Raw genomic sequence first — 7,879 nt, 5'->3', positions numbered from 1 at the left:
TCATAAGAAGCCCTCTATTCTCAGGATCCGTTCCCAGTCCGCACCACACTGGATGCTGTGACCTTGGCCACTCTTTGCCTCTCCCCGCTTGCCTGAATGGCAGCCCGAGACCAAGGGCCTGGTTGCCGCAGCTTTGATACTAATCCTCCCGCCTGCGCACAATGGCACCCTACCTGGCCTGCACACTGGAGCAGCCAGCCCGCCTTTGAAGCAGGTGATGAATAGGGACGGCAGGAAGCCGCTTCCCCACTGAACTCCGGGCCACACAGCTGCTAAGAACAGTCACTTGGATTTTTCTTCAGTTTTGGTGGATTTCGGAGAAGGAAGGAGGAGGGGAAGGGGTGGTGTGTGGGGGGGGAGGGATGTAAGGGGGGAAAAAAAAAGGAAAAAAAGAAATAATAATAAAAAAAAATCTCGTATGGCGAATATGGTATTTTCAGCATGAGAATGGGGGAAAAAGAGGAGCGAACGGGAGGAGCCGCTGTGTGTGCGCCGAGAGCGCCCGGCACCTTATCTTAAAGCTGTAGCAGTCAATTCTGGAATGATATCAGCTCTTCTCCTGGCTTCCGGGGTGAAAACTCGAAGTTAAAATAAATTAAAATAAAAGAGGCATCTTTTCAAAATGCTGATCAGCATATCTTAAGTCTAAAAGGAACACGCGTCATCCGTGCTGCGGCCGGGAGCGTCCTCCCGAAAACGGAGCGTGGAGAACAGATGCAATATTTCACGGTTTTACATATCTACATTATTTAATAACACTAAAGAGCTCATTAAGACATGTCTGAAGCCCCCATGGGGTTTAACCCCCCAGGAGGACACACACTGTACATATCGGGCCTGGGATCTTCAACAAAGTTCTCTATGCCAGGTTTTTGCCCAAGGTTTCTCTAAAAAACTGATTTCTTTGGGATGCTGGCGGTGGCCTTGGTGTGCCCAAGAGAAAGAACTGTTGCTCCCTAAAATAACTGTAAAGCCTTTTCTTGATTTAGGGGAAAAGCATTTAGTGTTTTTTTTTCATAGAACAGGCCCAATTAAAAAGCAATCGTGTCAAGAGGAGAGGCCGTTTTCTTCATACATTTTATTTTCTTAATTACTGGGTTTTCAGCTGGTTGTGCCATGTAGGTTTGGGATAAGGAAGTTTGCTGAGGGGAACTTCAATTATTGAGGTTTTCACCTTTTTAACAGAAGGCAGGGAATGTGACCCAGAGAGGGCAGGAGACAGATCCTGCTTCTCCAACCAGTTACACGTGTCTACCACACTGACCAAAGTAAACAGTTTCACTAAGTAATCTCTTCACTTATAGTATTTATATTAAAGACACAACATTTTGGAATTGAAGTGGTTGAATGAGCAAAAGGGACAGGTCCTTCTGTATGCAGGAGGGGTGTCCCCCCTAGGTGCTATGTGGGAAGAGAAAGGATGGCACCATGAGGGGAGGTGTTTTACAACAGGCAAATTTGTTGAAGTAAAAAAATCCACCTCCCCACTTCAATAAAACTATTCCCCCCAGTTTGATTTGTTTTGTTTTGTTTCTTTGATTTTTTAATAAAGTTTCTGGTAGGGAGCAGAGGTGGAGAGACAGGAAAGGAGAAAAAGGATAAGGACCACAGCATTTTCATCCCTCAAAGACCTCCAAATCCATCTTCCCTAATGAAGGACTTCACATTCAGAACCAGCAAAAACCTGCTTTCCTGTACAAATAACATGAAATAACTGAGCCATTCGACTGCACTGGTGAGCCCTCCCTGAAGCTCCTGCTCTCCTCAGAACTGCTGCCAAGCACCACGGCTTCTCTTCCACCCCTTCCTCTCCCATTCTTGTATTGCCTTTGGGTTGTTTTTTTTAAAGGGAAAAATTTAGTGTATACCAGCAAAAGGTAAAAAAGAAAATCCATCCTGCTTTTCAGCCACAACAGGACTTCTTCATCACAGGAAGCTGCAAGAAAACTGTATTAATTCTTCATAAAGCAGATGGATTCTGCCTTCTCTTTGAGGTGAGAACGCCTTCATGAATGATATAACAAAACCACCTCCTTTAAAAGTTGTATTGTGTTGAGATCTTTCCGCGTGTACCCCTTGATGCTGAGTGCTTCATCAGATCCCATTAAAACGTCTGCTCCAACCCAGTGTCTGAGTGTCCAGAAGACAGACACTTGCAGGTCCCACACACTTCAGCCAGACAAGCAACACGGGATTCACAATGGGAATTAGGGGGCGATGCTGAAAAGAAACATTCATTAAATAATCGGGTGTGCCCCATTACCATAATCACATCGCATCCATTGTGCCTTGGATGTTTCCTCATCTTGTCCTCCCCAAAGATGAAAATCTCTCCTTCCCTCCTCTGTGCATCTGCTCCTGTCTCCAGCCATGGCCTGGACACAACACCAAGCAGGACTGTCTGACCTGACACAGCTTTTTCTTACCACGGAAAATGGTTGTTATCAAGTAACAAGTATTTGAAATTATGATCTCATGTCAATTCTTCATATTTTTGTTCTTTCCACACCCGTATGATAAAATCATGTTCAAGGCAATGGCCAGCAGTTGATTTACTAAGTTGCTGTCAAAATGACACTGTTTATTTTAAACTTAGCTTTGAATCACACAATTTCTTTTAAATTCAGCTTTTAACTGAAACCTAACAGTATTTCCTTGCCCTTGCAGAGAAAAGAATTTTAAAAAGAAAACAAAATTCTTAACAAAAGCTAAAAAAAGATTAATCCAGGAACTGTGACAGTCTCTTGTTATTCCCTCACACACACAGACAAGATGCCAAACAAATTTGGCAACGTGGTTCATGCCCAGGGCACCGACAACCCCAGCTGATGAACTGCACTCAATGGGGAGGTGCTTCAGGACAAGCTGCTAAAACAAGAGACAATCCAAAGACCCAAAGTGAAACGCTCTTAGCACATCTGAAGAACAAAGACCAACCATAAACAGCCTGCTGACTGCAGGAGATATTTTCAGATGCCAAATACTTTTCATATAATCAACGTCAGCAAATACCTTTTTAAAAGTCCCTAATATAGAAAGACCTTCCACTCTCCAGTTTTTGCTTTTACATCACACACTAAGTTTAGGTTTTTCAATTTTAGAACAATTTCAACTTGTTCTCAAGAACAAGTACGCCTTTGAAATTCCTTTTAGAGTCCCCAAAGGAGGGAGAGGAAATTAGTTAGCTCACTACCCCTTTGAAAAATGTAACTGCTACAATAAATATTTGACACCAAAGTATGAAAATTCATGTAAATTTATGTTCGCAATTCCAGAAATATTTTAAGTAACACCTATATAAAACAGAGTTTTGCATGGCAGGATGGTTTTACAAGCGCTGTTTTGGCAAGGCTGAACTTCTGAGGGCTGGAGAAGCCACCAAGGTATTACACATGTCATGGCAAAGAACTGAGCTAAACTCACTCTGCAGGAGGCCTACAGCACATGTATTTGCAGTATTTCTATCTTAAAAGCAGTTAAGAGTGTTTATAAATCAGGTGTCTCCATCACTACCCTGCTCAAAACCGGCCATGACCTGTCCCCAAATAACAACTCCAGAAAAATCAGGCATTTTCTGGCTCCTAAGCCTATAAATAAACGTGCATGTTTCGTGAGGATATGGGGATTATCCATCTCCACAAATACTCCTTCTAAAAGTAATCTGATCTAGCAGGCTGGAGGAGCGAGTATTAATCATGCTGGGCTCTGCCTTAGCATAACTTTGGGCAGAAAAGAGGAATCTTCACTGCAAGGCAAGGGAGGAAACCACAACTCTTTTTACCAGAACTCCTTTGGAACAGGTAAATTAAACGGATTTAAAATGTACACAGGGTTCTCCAGATTTTTCCTGCAATTTGGAACACAAAGTACTCTCAAGATATAAGGGTTATAACAAGCCAAGGGCACACGGGACAGTGAAAAATAATCTGTGTAGAACCACACATTGCCACTGAAGCAGCAACTGCACGTGGGGTAATGCACATGCAGAGCAAAGGCATTGACTTTCTATTTCATTGGAGGCTGCAATAATTTAACTGGCACGCCTGGGCTTCCTGTTTTACTTACACCTTTCCATCAACCCCTAATAATTCTACTTCAACTGCAAACTAAGAAACAAGCTGGTCTTTGCCTAGGCTGCAATTTGATTTATCTTACAACAATACACTTGAGTGGTCTGACTATTTATATAAAATTACATACCTGATCTGTACATTTTTCCCTACAAAGGCCCCTAAGAATCCTAATATTTTTAAAGTACGGGCAACACAAATACCATCTCAACCCTATCTTCCCAATCTTCCCGGCACAAGCTAATTTTTTATAAAATCAAGGAATCATAGAGTGGGTTTGGGTTGGAAGGAACCTTTCATGCTCATCCAGTTCCAACTCCCTGCCATGGGCAGGGACACCTCCCACCAGCCCAGGTTGCTCCAAACCCCCTCCAACCTGGCCTTGGACACTTCCAGGGATGGGGTAGCCACAGCTTTTCAGGGCAACCTGTGCCAGGGCCTCACCATTCTTATAGTAAAAAAATTTCTTCTTAGTATCTAATCTAAATCCACCCTCCCTTCAGCTTCAAGTCATTCCTCCTTGTCCTGCCATTATATGTCCTTGCAAAAAAACCCCTCTCCAGTCTCCCTGTAAGGCCACAATGTACTGGAAATGAAGCTGCATCCCTGTGATTAAATCCCACTTGGCACCAGCATCACCACGAGGAGGTCCCATCCCCGAACAAACAGGGACGCTCCTTACAAACCAACAGGCCCTGAGTCACTGCAAGGGCCTCTTTGTAGCAGGCTCTGCTACAGAATTTACTGTACACAGCCTTTGTTTAGGGATTCAGAGTTTATCCAAGGACCTTCTTTGAACACTGAGAAGCGACTTCAGAGCCGTTGGCCGCCTCGCTCGCTATTTACTGCAGGCACCCGTTTGTGTTCCTGGAATCGGCTCCCCTCTCCCTCCTCCCCTCCAAGTTGATTCTGTTGACTATACAGGGAGCTCAGGCTTTTAACTCTGAATCACAAAGTTAGATGCCTGAAGGAGACTGTGCCAATACCCATCTGTCTAGTTAACAAGTCTGTAAACAGCAACGGTACCATGAGAAGGTTTCCACCCACTCTTCACTTGGAGGTTAAATTCATCTCCTTCTCCCATTTGTGAGTTTTAGCTATAAAGTGAAAAGTTGATGTTGATTGAAGAAACTATTCCTCAGATATCCTGCACAAAAGGCATTCATCTGTGTGTTAGGATGGTTCAAAGGAAACGTTTATGCATCCTAGATTAATTTATTAAATGAAATTTATGCAGCTTGTTGCTGATGACATGAAAAATTTAGAGCTTCTACTAGCGTGCTCATTTGGCCTCCTTGCAAGAACAGACTGTATTTCAATTATCTTAGACTACAGACAAAGAGGAGAGGAACAAAGCTTTTCACAAAGAGTGTCCTCATAACTAAACCAGCATATTAAAAATGGATTGTGGATCTCTGAATAAAACTGAACAGGTTAAAGTACAGCTAAGAAACACTTGGAACATCGGTGTGTGTGAGGAATAGCAGATTTCAAGCAGGTCTTTGTAAGTATTTTCTTCTCCTGAGTGGGTGACAGATTGGTAAAAGAGAAGCTAGAAAAAAAACAGAAAAGGAAGAAGGAGGCCAGAAGGAAAGCCAGGATGGAAGGATGGAAGAGCAGTGACAGGAACTCTTAACTGACACAAGGCACTGTGACTCGTGACAGCACTGATGAGGAGGAAGAGCCAAGTCCAGCCCACACCAACCCTCCCACTGACTCCTTCTGCTCCTGATCCCCAGGACTAAAGGTCATTTCTCAGCTTCAACAGCTCTAGAGCCCCTTGCACTGGCTTTACACAGCTACTCTCAAATTCCTTCCATGGACAGAACTTATCTTCCCTGAGGAGTTTCCTTTCCAAGTCCCATCCCCAAGTCACAGCAGTTTCTTGGAGTCAGTGCTTAATCTCCATTTTTCACTCTTCTCCTGACCTATGCTGTATTTCCCCCCTTTCTCTCAGGAGGTCACAGCCTTTACACCACTCAGTCATACACAAATTCTTCTGGCTCGACTTCCCAGAGAGAACGTGGAAATTCTCTGCAAGACTCTTCAGAACGTTTTGATGATGAACTCTTGAACATCTGAACTAAACAATGTTTATTACCTAAATACGCTTGGGTAGATCTTCAAGGGGAAAATACAAAAACATACCCAGGTCAAAAATACCCTAAACTTCCAGATAAAAACACACCCAGGTCAAAAATACCCCACACCTCCAGCATTTCAGGGAATTATCGCTGCAGTTTTAGGCAAAAGCAAAACAACATCATCACAGCCTTGATCATCCAAACACTGGCGAAATCTCTTGGCACGAAGTTAAACAGCTAAAAATTAGCAGGAAAGATGACCAACCATTACATGTTGAACTAAATAACACTTAGAATTACTTTAAGCAACTGAGGATGAGACTGTGCTTGGAACCTTGATATTGAACAAGGTGTTGGCTTTTAAATACATGCACTTGTGTATAAAAACAATGGTTGTCATTACAAAATTAATGTTTTACCTGAGAGAAGCTACTCTTCTCTTTAAGTTTACCTCCCACAAAGTTATAAAAGACATACAGAAAGATCTAAAGCACATTCTCCCTCTCAGTATTTTCCTCTGCTGCGGCACGCTGCTAAAATATGAACAACTTCCCAACACACCTCGGATACTTGTCCTTGCTGCTGGCAGGTGAGATTACAGACACGCTTTTTCACTTTTAACCCGCTGATTTTGCACTTCTTTACCTCTCTTTCTTTAATCTAAAAGGCATATTTAACCTCAACCACACCTTTGTTGTGCTCCCAGCTTAAAGGCATAGACTATTTACTCATCTTCAGCAAGATTTCAAAGTGATTCTTTTAAATGTCCAGTATAATATTTCTGAAGGCATCCTCTTTCTTTCCTATTTGGTTTAAGAGGACAAGATGACAACTCTAATTATTTTTTTCCACACGTTTTAGAGAAGTCAGACCCCGACAATAAATGTTGCAAGAAAGGATTTCCTGAGATATAGGGAGATTCTTCAGCTACCACATAACAGCTTCCCACTTTCCTTTGGAAGCATGAATAATTATTTTAAATGGAATAAACACAGTTAAAGATGAAACAAACCAAAAGGCTTATTTTATATATTTAGGTTGGCATCTAATTTAAGAAAGCATGGCCATAACTCATCAGGTAACACCAACCTGCTATCACAGTAACTCGTCAGTTGTTTCATAGTGTGATCACCCCCTGTTAGGAAAACCAAATTTCCTAGACTTTGGCTCTCTTACTAATCTTGTATCTCATTTGTTTCATGTTCACTCAGTTATAGCACTTCAGCAACTATTCATAGCAAAACTTGGGTGGAACAGTCATCATAGTGACTATTATTGGTTTGGTTTGGTTTAAAGGACAAGTTAATGTCATTTAAACGTTAAGATCAAACATTAAGTTCACTGAAAGTGTTCCATTCATGACAATTTATGAAAAGCTGCTTGAAAGAGAAGTGAGGATGCGCTTGAGTCTGCTTGGAAGTCCCTGCATGAAGCACTGCCCCACCACAGGCACTTTGCTGGGGTATCACCACTTGGCACGAGAGATGTGCTCTCAGCAAGTGCTCCACTGACATGGACATCAGAAAAACCAGCAAATTCCTTAACTTTCCTCTCAAATTTTACTCAAATGCATTACTTGGCCACGTGCTCTTTCAAACATGAGAATGAACTCAGCAGAAACACTTCCCAGGTATTGGGAGCTAAACCGGGGATGTAATTCGAAAGTAGGAAAAAAAATAACAAAAAAAAAAAGAATAAAGGGAGGGGGTGCAAAAAAACCAAACA

The 7,879-nt window shown here is 42.3% G+C and overlaps 1 protein-coding gene across 3 annotated transcripts in view; it reads right to left on the bottom strand.

Annotated features, from left to right (window-relative positions):
- CEP112 (centrosomal protein 112) overlaps positions 1–7,879 on the bottom strand; it is a 150,020-nt gene that overhangs the window by 84,770 nt on the left and 57,371 nt on the right. The window lies entirely within an intron of this gene.

Source organism: Empidonax traillii, unplaced genomic scaffold (genome assembly GCF_003031625.1).
Source record: "Empidonax traillii isolate 1590-97213 ecotype Southwest subspecies unplaced genomic scaffold, ASM303162v1 scaffold286:size1162393, whole genome shotgun sequence".
NCBI classification, from domain to species: domain Eukaryota; kingdom Metazoa; phylum Chordata; class Aves; order Passeriformes; family Tyrannidae; genus Empidonax; species Empidonax traillii.
Note: the sequence above shows the minus strand (reverse complement) of the source record. Positions and strands in the feature narration are given on the sequence as shown.